Source organism: Anarrhichthys ocellatus, unplaced genomic scaffold (assembly GCF_004355925.1).
Source record: "Anarrhichthys ocellatus isolate YVR2014 unplaced genomic scaffold, GSC_Weel_1.0 scaffold2, whole genome shotgun sequence".
Taxonomy (NCBI): domain Eukaryota; kingdom Metazoa; phylum Chordata; class Actinopteri; order Perciformes; family Anarhichadidae; genus Anarrhichthys; species Anarrhichthys ocellatus.
Window position 1 is genome coordinate 12118032 of NW_022280032.1, and position 12833 is coordinate 12130864.

Sequence of the window (12833 nt, forward strand, 5' to 3'; positions counted from 1 at the left end):
TTCATATCATAATACAGTGGGCTATGTATGAACAAAGTACTGATTTAGACAAAAATATCAAAGTTGGAAATATTTACCATAAAAAGTGAGATAAACGATCCAATTATGCCATTGTGTGGACTGACTGAAGTCTGATTTATATGTTTGCACAATAAAACGAAGCAGCAGAAACACACACACAAAAAAGAAAAGAAGCTAGTTGCGCAGGTGAGACTTAAAAAACAACAACTTGGGGCTTACAGGAGAAATCTCATCTCAATAAACTATTATTATAATTATTATTATTAATATGATATCAACAATCATAGTAAATACAAATACAAAAGTCATGTAATGAACATAGTAAATTAGTTGTTGAGAAGGACACTGGTGAAACATGGTATGATGGCTACTTTCTTGACATTAGTTGAAGATAATACTATGATAGCAATTAAACAGAAAAAAAATGAAAATAATCTGTATTTTAAGAAATAGGTGATAGTCAGCATATCTTATATTTAAAAAAGAAATATGGATTCTATTATTCGGTCTTTCCAAAACAATGCAGAGTCAGTATTAATGCGTATGAATCCGCCCGACATCAGACAAGAATGGCCTCAAGTCATTTGACTATTTTTGCAATCTTAACTCAACACAGCTGTTTTTTCCTGTTATATTGTACTGATTGGTTAGTTACTGTTGAAACGTTATCCTCCTTTTAGCTCACATCACTGTGATAATATATCTGAACTGTGTCTAAATCTCTGACCCTCTGTCAGTTACTATCTCCAAGGTTATCTTAGAAAAACGAACCCCCTCTCACCAGCTCAGATTTCCTTCAAATCACTGCCTCAAACTGTGAGCAACATAGTAGCTCTCTTTTACAGCAGCCTTTCATCTTGAAAATAACAGTACTTGATTTAGTGCAAACACATGCTTGTACAATTTGCAGTAAGGTATTTGTTTACTGTATTCGATAAAGTGGAGTTTGCTAACAGCTCCATTTCTATTTCCTTGAACCTCCATATGCTTCTCATTCACTTACCCATCTATCCACCTCAAACCTCCTTTTTGGGGATATTTTCTCCCTGTTTTGACGCAAACGCTCTTTTTAAAATTCCTCATCCTGTCTTCCTCTCTTGTTCCAGTGCTCGCCTTCATATCAGCCACACACCATCCTGTCCACCCAAAGCCCTCCCGGTGCTGACACAGATGGGTGCTCTAGTTCATGCTAGCTGACCCATAATGTGAACCCCTCTGCCCCACCGGACGCTTCTGTTTGCAAACTGTGACAAAGTATCAGATTCACCCTTTTCTGTCGGTGCAGGTAGCGTGGAGGAACAGGGGATCTGGGCATGTCCCTCCATATTACCTATCACACCCCCATCGCACCACTTGGTGCACACATCCACTGACACATGGAGACATGCTTTCACATGCTCACACACACACACACACACACACACACACATTTACCAAACTACATTCCAGGAAAACGGGGTGAGTGAAACCCCTCTGTGACTCCTGTTCTGAATTAAAGTAAGCCTATATGTCAGTGAAGGACAAAGCCTTATTAAATTAACGTAAGCGATTATTTGGCATTTGCTAAAGTCTCTCCAAGGCACAGAATTCTACACTCACACACACACACACACACACACACACACACAGATATTCTAATTAGCTAAATGAGTCATTCATTTTAGCAGAGCGTTATTAAGATAAAGTTAATGAATGTAAGACTAATTAAGACATGATGAATCGACATGTCTGTTGCACTCATTAACACAATATATTTTGCCTCTCCGTTATCATTCTTATCTGCTTTTACTGCAGAATGGCACCAGGAAGTTAGACATTAAAGTGTCATCCAACTGATTTATCTTAAAGATTTATATTAGTTGGGACTTTGAGGGAGGTTGGTTTTCTTTCGCTTACCGTGGTACTTTTACAGATCATCATCCTCATTTCTAGTAGGTAACAATGTCTTACAGGCATGCAGGAAAAGCAGAGTACAGCTTGTAGCATCTACATACAGTAATGTTACTAAAAAAGATATGAAGTGTATGCCTGACCTGCGGTTGCCAGAACATAACACAGAGGTCCAAGAATCTTTGAATTCCCACTCAAGAAAGATGTACCTGAACCAGCTTGCAATCAGGTGACCAACACACTGTAGCTTGCTAACTGCTGTTGCGGTGAAGCAAATTCACATTAAAGGAAGGTTTGATACATTGAGACAGAGAGGTTGAATGTTTTCACCAGCATAAGCCTTGAGATGGGTAAAGTTAGCTTGTTTATGTTTAAGTTCTTTTTTTGGGACAGTTGGCCGAAGGTAAGAGTTTGGTGCAACCAGTGCTGCAGTTTCCAGTTATTCATAAACATTTGACTGTGTGTATTGATAACTCCAAATGACTTCAATTGTTGCTTGTATTTAATCTTTTCTCAGTACATGAAAGGCCAGCAGTGGGAGCAGTAGAATATGACATGGTTCAATGATAATATTCATCGAACTGTTTGACAGTGTAGAGATATCTTAAGTAAGCATTGTAGACAACAGAACCTGAGTGCTATTTCATTTCCATCTTGTTTAGGAAGGAAAAAGTGACTTTGTAGAGCAGAGTGTTATAATGACCCTGATGTCCTGAGGTGAGTTTCACTTTGTTTTGAGAAGACCCTCCAAGTGTGCCATTAATTCATGCTCCTCCCCCTCATACTGCTGACCTTCCTCCCCATGGAGTGCAGGGTGAAGGGGTGGGGCTGGGTTATGATAAGCTTGTTTGTGGAAGCACGAGTGATTGCAGTCAAAAGGTCACTAACGTCTCCAAAAGCTCCGTAATACTTTAATTTCCAGTCAAATAAAAGTTAGTCAGTGTTAGCAAAAGAAAAAAAAGAACAAGAATAGAAACCTCATGTGAAGATCGTGGCATGAAGAAATCTTACACTTCATAGATATACATCATAAATAAGCTTGAGTGTTTGTGTTTGTTCATAACATTGTTATTGTTCTGTGGTGTAATATGGTCTTATGTGTCCCACGAGCTCTTTTGCGATAATATTGAGTTGGAGTTGAGCCACTTCTTCTCATTTACTGCTTACTCCAACACGACGCAATATATTATGCAGCAGCAGCATGGCAGACCACATATCAGAGAGAGAGGGAGCCAAGCATGGTAACACACTGCTGCGGGTTCTGTTAATTACTCAATTTAACAATGTAGCTAACATTGTGTTCTCAATTATGCTTTGTTGCATATTCAGAGCGGTGAAGTTCACTGTGTCCTTTTTCCACTCAATGTGATTGTTTCACACAAACAAGACAAAATATCCAGAAGTGTTACTAGGTTTGGCACTGTGCTAGTTTGTAATGTATCTCCGAAAGAAGGCATATCATTATCAGCGGAGAGACTGCTGTGTTTTATATGGAGGGGTTATTCACATACAGATGGCTTTGTACAGTAGGTACAGGGTGTTTGTGAAAACTTGGAACAGTGAAGACTCTACAGAACTAGATTAGACAACTAAGCCCTCATTATCAACCGTTTAAACCCATGTTGACAACAATCAGAGTCGTCATATTCAATGGATCCACCGTAATGATGAAAACAAAATGATGCATTTGCACAGTGTTTCCCATTTGGACGGACACATGAAAGATGCAGAACACTGTGGCATGATTGGAGATGGCAGCTTTGGCGCTGTAACCCTGTTTGATCACAGGCAGTGGGGCAGAGCTGTCGGACACAGAGGCCAAGGGGGCACAGGCAGAAAAACAATAACTGTATATGTGTCGGAATGGTTTTCTTAGGTCTATTGTTTGTTTTTGTTTGCAATCAGCAGCATTACCAGTATGTGTCCGTTCACTGTAACAGTGGTTGCCTTCATCTCCATTCAATCATGGGTCACTTAAGACTATAAACATCTATAGGCGCTGTGGCGAGGCACCCAAGCACAAGAACATGAGGCTTGTATGAGGATGAGATAAAGGGATTAGGGAAAGAAAGGGTGGATGAAGGAGATTTTAGACTCGGAGAGCAGTAACTGCGTTGTGTTTGATGCCTTGGCAGAGACTGGTGCCTGACTAATGTGGCGTGATACACTGGGTACTGAAAGCAGGGCCAAGGGTTCCTTCCTGGGCATGAGTTTCTGGGTTGGAGCTTCTGCTTAATTGGACAGCTGAACCATTTTTCTTCACATTTTCTTCACAAAAGAGGATGCTGTAAGCTTCTTTTCTCCTCCCTAATGATTTCTGCACTTCTTTTTGCTCTTCCCCAGGTTTGCTTGCCCGATATTGGCATTACTTTAGTGTAGAGTGCTCGCTATCAGAGCTGTGATCAGAGATTTAGAGCTGGATGTATGTCGTTTCTCTCTTCCCTTCAGGTAACAGACTTTCTCACTCGACCATGACAAGCTCGGTAGTTATTGATACTTTAGTTAAGGGGGTCATACAATAATACCGCATTCTCTTTCTGCAGGTTGCAGGGGTTCTCACTACCTAATTTAGAGCAGAAACTCTTCAGTGAGTGCCCTGTATTAACTTACAGGAATGCAGGCTTTCTACTTAGAAGTGAAACTAAACACACTGTCCTTTCATGATGACTTGTTTGTGTCTGCGGGGCACTCATTTGGAATTTGATCTGTTAAAAACATGTTTATGAGAAGTGTTTGCATCAATGAAATATTAGGTTCAATGCAGGGCTCTGATTGTGGTGAGGCATTATACAAATGGAACGAGACATACTCTTAAATGGTACTTGGCACAAGATTATTTATGAGCCGGATGCTAAAAACCTTGTTAAATTTACAGCTGCACCTGGCACACTGCAGCAGAAGTTAAAGCATGTTTGTCTAAAGACATACCTGTGAGGTAAAACGGGGAAAATATAGGAAGACAGAGGTGGAAAGAAGGGTGGAGTTGTTAGTATAACATGGGGGAAAAAATGCAAAATATTCATTCTAGTGAAAAATATATATTTTTCTTTGAAAATGTGGATGGGAATGTCCCATGGTACATTTAGAGTCGACACCTGGGCTGACTGGGCAGGATGAAAGACATGTTGTGTCACATTTCTGCTACGTGTCCAGCAATAAGCCAAAATTAGGTGCAATTTCCTCTTGACTAATTAGTGTGGAATTGGTGCTGTTTTATCAGCCTCCCCGGGGCCTCAGCGAAGTGAGCTTCTAGCTGGAGCTACAGAACGCTGGAAGTTGTCTTGATGAGTAAAGACAGACACAGACAAGACAGGGACAGAGAAGTGTTAACAGCGACAGAAGACATTAGCCAGAGGTTGTTTTCTGTTGGTTCTGTTATCTGGGCTGAAACATAAACCCTGTCTTTGGTCTCTTAATGACCTGAGAAAGATGCTTCTCACTTCACGTCATGTTGAGAGCACAGATGGAGCTGTCATGCCATGCAGTACAGGCCAATAATGACTCCACTTGAAGATACTTTTGCACAGTGATAGTGTGAACACAGTGTAGATTGATGTTCACCTACAGATTATTCTCTTTTTAAAACACATCAAGTAATGAATGATCCTGTCTTCTGGTTCTTTTTTTAATCAACACAACTGAAGGGTTTTGCATAAACATTTCTTCTCCTTTTTCACACCTTTTGCTTATTTTTCTTCAGTTTTGTTGCTGCTCATGTTTTGTCCTCCCTTTACGCCTCTTTCTCTTCCTTCATCTTTTGTGGCCCACAGTGATTTAGAGTAGGTAGAGATTGTATTCAGTCAGGACGGAGCAGTCCAAGGCTGACCAGGGATTATTGGGTTTATGTCAGAGTCAACGTTCTGATTGAAGGTATAAATCTAGGAGGAAGGATGGAGCTCATGGATCCCTTCTGTTTGACCCCAGTTTAACACCAGAAGCCCCATTAAAAGAGACACCCCAGATCGATCGATCAAGCCCCTCCTTCCCCCAGACTCCCTTGCTATTGACAAGGTCAGTTAATCCATCGGTAAATGTCAGAACACACAATGTTTATAGGCTCAACTGACAGTGCTGATGTGCACATTCAGGGGTCAGCTGCGGCAAGCGAGGCCATTTGATTAAAATGTACAAAAGAGCATTACAAGGACATGTAAAGTCTTTGGGAAGAACAGTAATCTATGCACTAGTGTTCTTTTCATTCGTAACTGACAAATATGTGTCAAAAAAAGTATCCGACTTTGACATGGGTGGTCAATATTGGTTTCAGCTTACCATGACCAAGCAGTTTATGGAGACGGCATATTAGAAACACTCATATGAATCAAATTTGTAATGGTCTTATGGATCATTTTGAAGAGAAAACACAAACAGATGTCATCCTGCTGACTGGGAGGAACTAGCTTTTCTTTCAGATCTAGCAGGATGATTTTAACAACTTTAGTTCTGTCCATGTTGTGACTTCACTAATGGGAGATATTACTGGAGTTACAGGCTTAAAGGTCAGACTTAACCTCACAGGGACACAGGCTGGGTTAGTTAACCCCCTTCTTTTCTGATCAAAGACTCAGCAGGGATGTAATCCCAAGTCTCCAGTATTGGTTTTTAATGAAGTCTGACCTTTAACCCCCCCAAAAGCACCAGCATATTATGACAGTAGTCTCTGAGTTTGCCTCTCATGTTGTGTAAAATTACAGTCAGAGGGTAAAGTAGCTCCTTTTTAAGGGTCACATTTGTCTTCCTTTTGGAATAAAACCATTAGAAAACTCTGAAGGTTGATTATTATTTCTAGAATTTGTATGAGTTGGCAGGGACGGGTTGGCAGGGAAAGATGCCTCTGTCCTAAGAATAGGGTATCAGCAGGTTGGAACTTTCTGAAACTGCAGAGACAATAGCTCCTGTGTGTCTTGTGAACTACTTAGCCATTGACCCTACCCACATCGTGTGGAAAAAACGAGGTTTGAGTCGGTCACAGGTTTGCCTCGAAGAAGTTATTGTTATGTCTACTTCCAGAAAGTATACCATTACATGCTGGGCTATGTTTTAGTGCTTTATGGTTCTCTCTCTCTTTCCCAACCTCCCCCCCTCCCCACACACACACCTCAAGCTATACAGAGCTTACTGTGGTAACCACCAGAAGTGTGACGGAGAGACAGAAAGTGAAGTGTATCGTCACGTCAATTCGGAGCATGAAGAGAGTGAACTGTGTGATGTCTAGACCGCTGTCACTCGGCCGAGCTGAGTCAATATACAGCATCAGTGATGAGTTTCAGCTTGTCTGTCTCCACCGTGCACACAAACACGGACACACAATGTTAACAGAAACAACCTAGTCTTTCTCTCTCATTATACCCTCCCCCCCTCCCTGAAAGCGAGACTGCTCTGACATGTGAGCTCTGCAAACGTAGGTGTTTTACTCTCAAGGTCTTTATTACTTTTGTACATTAAATCTGTAAAACTGCAGCAGTTTGCAGCAGCAAAATACACACCTTGCTTTGGTTTGATGAGATCAGATTTCAGAATATTTAAGAAAAAACATGCATATGTTTAAACTGCGCCTGCAATTTTTGTGAAGAGGATTTTTGTTGTGCTGTCCTGATTAGTGCAGATAACGATCACCAAGCCATTCAGCCATTCAGCAAGAGGAACACTTTACAGTTTCCAGACTCAGCTTATGAAAGAGTATTTGGAAAAGCCCGACAGGATCATAGCACAAGTGTGATGGTTACTTTCAAAATAATCAACAGCACTACTATTCTCCAGTTGATCCATTAATAGATAGCTAAGGCAGTAATGGTATATGACTTAAGCTGCACTGTATGTCTGGTTTGAATCTCCCAACCATAAAGGCTCAGCTGGGACACCTACAGTTTAGAACAGGAGCTGATTCACAACAATGGCAGATTGCTACAAAGGGAACATCTGCAGAAGCCCTTTAGGACGGGGAACTGAGATTGTTATCTATGCTCTCTTCAAAGCAACCAACAGTAATTTGACAAAGGAGTTTAGTTTAATTTAATTAGTTAGTTTTGTGTGTGAGTTTTGTGTTGTAAAGGGGTAGTTCGGATTCACCAAAGTCACACAATAACATAAACAAACTAACCGATCGAGCAACTTCTGTTCTGCAAGGTTTTTTCCTCTTAGATAGAGATAGAGAGATAGATAGATAATAACTTTATTATTTATTATCGCAACCCTTCAAATAACTTTAAAAAATCTAAACTATCCCTTTAAAATGCTTAGAGGCGATATCCTGCAATGAGTCCACACTGATGAAATGTTGAGCAAAACTCCTGCTCTGACCCTGCACTCTAACCTCCAAGAAGGATGGAAAAAATATCAGATTACATTTCTTTAAATCAACACAGTGTAGCTTTAAGGCTTTTCATGAAGTCACCAAAAGTTCTGCTCACAAATGTAATATTTGGTTCATATGTCACCCACTCTACTCTGTTTGTCTGTTTCCCCACATGGTGAAAAGATACTTTATAAACCAAAACGTCTTGAATGACTTGAAGACATGTCTGCTGGTTACTTATGGGTCAGAGAGAAACTGTGTTTTTGTTGTTCCCTGTGGAGGTGAGAAGCAGGTAGCCTGAAGGTTGAAATATTGATGGATGATGATAAATTCATGTGGCTGGTGAAAGAGTGAAGCAGGTCTAAACAGACGCTGGGTCTTTTAATCTTATTTTGAATGCCCATCTGTGGAAAACTGGTATTGTCCTCTAGAGGAGCGATGTCGTGAATGATTTGAGCTTGCATTCTTGTTAATATATAGTGAAATTTGAGAATGCTGTATGGCTATCCTCCAAATTGTGATGGGCTTACAGAATGTATGTTGATATGAACTGGCAAATTGCACACTCTCAGTTTTGCTGTAGCGGACCCTCTGGTTGCCACAATGAGGGTGTGGTTGCTTTGGTGTTGAAGGCGATGCTCTCTTCCCAGTAATTTATTCATAACTCTGAGGTTTTTGCTGTATTTTTCATCCATTTTTCATTAAGAAAGATTAAATTGGATTGGAAAATAGTTTTTCCACACTTGATGCAGCGATGACAGATATACTCACATATGATTTCACCCTGTTCCAACTAGTGCTCTAAATAGTGTTATACGTAAGTGTTCGTGGTCAGACTTAATGTGTTTTTCTTGTATATTATCTCCCAGTTGCCCCTGGGGTAGGTTAGGATTCCAGTTGCTCCCACGGTGGAGAAAGGCCTTCCCTTTTTCTTTCATACCAAGACCTGCCGGCTCACACAGCTGGCTTCCATCGCTGCATGTTTGTGTGTGTGTGTGCTTTACATGAATGCCAATAATACCCACAATGACAAAACATCAGTCCTTTCATAAGCAGCAACTCAATGTCCTCGGTGGGGCAAACTGCATCACTTTGTATATCTCATATCGTCTGGGGCATTGGAATAATATAACATACAATGGTATTTAAATTCTCTTATGGTATATTCCACTCAGAGGAACTGAAGGCAGATGAAATATAAATGCCTCGATGAATGTTTTTCTAAAACTTAACAGGGTATTTCTTGAACCTGTAGTTTTTATTCATGCACATTCTCTTGTTTTTCTTGCATGCTGCCTGTTCCAATCATTCAATGCTGTAAAGCTAATCTTAACTACAGCTGGGTGTGTGGATGCAGGGGTGAACTATGCAGGCCGGTATTGAAAAGGGTAGGTGGGCGGCAAGTGTGGTTAATTTGCTTGTCTTTGGGCTTGTGGTTAATTTTGCTGAGCCAAATCCTCTCATTTAGGGGATTATGTTACAAAGGCTTCTGGTGCGTAGGTGGGGGTCAGAGAGGATGAAATAGAGGAAAGGAGGAATGCGGACAGGGGAATGGAGAAAGTGATGGAAGGAGTTTTCAGTGTGGGGTATATAGGTGTAGAGGGATGGAGAGACATGGCAGCAGATGGGGGTTAATGTATGTAGTGGTATGGAGTGGGGGGGAGGTGATGCTCACAGAGAGGCAGAGGAGGGAAGCAGCTTGTGTGTGGAGAGATCTGAGGGTTGGGGGTGTACTTGTGTGGGCAGGAGGCGTGGTGAGGTGGGGAGAGTATTGTTTAAGGAGAGCTGAGTGAACTCTGATGGGGGGGCTCCAGCCTTCAATGGGTATTGACAGATCCATTGCCACTTCTACTCCACAGTCCTGATCTGCCTCACTTCCAAACACACCATACCTCTCAACGAGTTAAAGAAGATGAACTCTGAGATGGTCATAATACTCTGGGCCCTCGGTCTTAGTGAATAACATAGTTTAGACCATGAGGCTGAATTAGTGCTTCAGAAAGGGGCATTCTCCTTGAAACACACAACTCCCTTTGGGCTCTGTAAAAACCCACACATAGTCAAGGATGTGTCCTCTTTTTTTATTGGACCAACATTATTCAGTAGCTGTTTAAACCATAGCTATGCTGAGAGGTAAGAGGCAAAGGAAGTATTTAACAACTTTAAACAACTGCAAGCTGAAGAAAATGTTGGAATCTGCAAAGTAACACACAGAAGACTTGTCTACTGGTCATTTAGAGAAAACTAAAATGTTGAGGTTAATTCGTTTAGATTAGGTTATACAAAATGAGATTATATCTTAAAATATTAACATAAATCAAAACAACCTATGCATCCTAATAAAGAGCAAGGCTAGAGAAGAGTTAGGGAGAGTGCGTGGATGCAGTAGAAGAAGATGTGAATTGAGAGAGTTCAGTGGGGTTCAGTAGAGAAGTGGGGAACACTTGAGTTGGAAGCTCTGAATACCTCCCCTATGTCAGGAACGGGGACATTCTCACATTTCTCTTTGAGGAGGTGGTCAGGAGGATTTACTGCCAATTTACAAGTCTGCATATGCACTTTTTATAAGAATCAAAGACTCAATTTTAATTCAAAGAATTTTAAGTGGCAGTGTTGTAATATTACATGGAGCTAAAGCTACCGGCATCCACTTCAAATGTATGAAAATACTTCGCAGTTGTCAACATGGAAAGAGTAGTAGAAGAGTGGAGTAAAATTCTCAAGGACCCATTCACTCCTAATTCACCTCCAACAATCGCTCTGTCTGGCCTCAGTTATGGCAGATTGTGTTACATGATCCTTGGAATAATGAACTGGTGCGTCAACACTGCCAATCCCACACAGCACAGAAAGGGATCTGTCCGTTCCAGCCCCTAATCCAGTCTGTTTGGGAAGCAGAGACTGTGGCGTGACACTTGTTCCTCCACTCCCTGGAACCTCCAAGCGCCAGCTCACACATTAGCATAACGGTGAGGCCCATCCACTCACTACAGGATTAGTTCAGCTCTCCTCCCACTGTCTGATGGCTCTTTATCCAGATGGATGCAGCCTGTTAGAGGTCTTAACTACACCATTGCCACTAAAGTCATTATCATTCACCACGAGAAGGAATCAGCTCACTGAGGGTCTGCTGTTTGGAGTGAGACTGGCATCTCATTTGGGATGGTTTAAGATAAAAGACAGGGAACTCCCCTTCAGACTATGATGGAGTGGCCAATACATGCCTAATCAATCTGCCTTTATACTTAAGTGACTATTTAAGATTGTTAATCTGGTTTAGCAATGTTTTTTGGAACACTGTATTTATGTAAAATGTGGATTATTTCTGTTGGTCACATACAAGTTTTTCACCAAGCCCATGTTAATGTGTCAGTATAGAGATTTATTGTTGTTATTAGAGATTTGTGAATTATGTAAAAGGAAGGGGGGGACGTCCTTTGCTCAGTACTAGAACCTTTTTTTGTTTTTCCACGGAATGAGATTTGTTACACTTTGACCCATAACACATCTGTTATAAGCTTGAAAGTAACTTAATTCCATGAACTTCTCTTTGCCCATGAGATTGTTGTAACTTAAGTGGCGCCATCACCAGAGAGATGGACCTGACAAGGTGTATTTGTCTGTTGTCCAGTTGGTTCCATATATATCATGAGCTACTGTACTGTAATGTCAACTTCACCACTAATCCATCAGACTCAGGTGAAGTAGATTGCTGATGTTTTACATTGCGACGGAGCCAGTTAAATAGCATGCAGTTGGTGGAGTCTCTTGGCAGTCCCACTGTCTGGCTTCTTCAACCAGCAGAGAAAACATTATCTAATGTGTAATTGAAACACTGATATTCTTTACTGTTGCAGTTTTTACTGGAAACTAAAAGTATCTGACTTTTAACAACACAGCCCACTGACTCTTCTGAATTGACTTATAGTGCAATACATTTGAGCAAGGGAAGTTTTAAATAATGTAAAATGTATTTTATGATAAAGTTACTGTTCTCGGAAATACTATTACACTATACAAATTATAAATTGGAAAGGAAAAAACAACAGAGGGGATTCAGCTGTTTCCAACATCTAGTCCTGTATACCTTCATTATGCGTAGAAACTGCAGATATACATGAAAAAATCTGAAATAAATGTGCACAATGAAGGACAGAGGGAAGGGAAAGTGAGGGCTAAAGCAATTTGCACACACAACATATTGTATGTGGTTAACAATATAATGGATTTATTTGATACAGATTCCGTGTACGTGGGGACTGGGACTCGTGCTTCTCTTGTGTGTGTCTTGGTTTTGTTAAATGTTGGTGAAAGTTGCAAAATAGTGTACTATTTTTAGAGTCTCATTTATACTGAGAACTAAATCTAAAATTGTTATTAGGAATGTGTTTTCTCAGAATGTTCTGCTTTGATGTTTCTCTTTCTAACCTCCTGCTTTGCCCTAACCTTTTCTCTCCAATCATTTTTTTTAACTGCTTTCTTTTCACTCGTGCTTTCTATGCTTCCTCTCACCCTCTCTCCCACCTACACTGCACTTTCTTCTTTTCTCAATCTCTCTCTCTCTCTCTCTCTGTCTTGCGCTCTCTCTCTCTCTCTCTCTCTCTCTCTCTCTCTCTCTCTCTCTCTC

At 40.8% G+C, this 12833-nt stretch overlaps 1 protein-coding gene across 1 annotated transcript in view; it reads left to right on the forward strand.

Moving 5' to 3' along the window:
- The window catches only part of sema3ab (sema domain, immunoglobulin domain (Ig), short basic domain, secreted, (semaphorin) 3Ab), a 39834-nt gene that overhangs the window by 2934 nt on the left and 24067 nt on the right, over window positions 1–12833 (forward strand). The window lies entirely within an intron of this gene.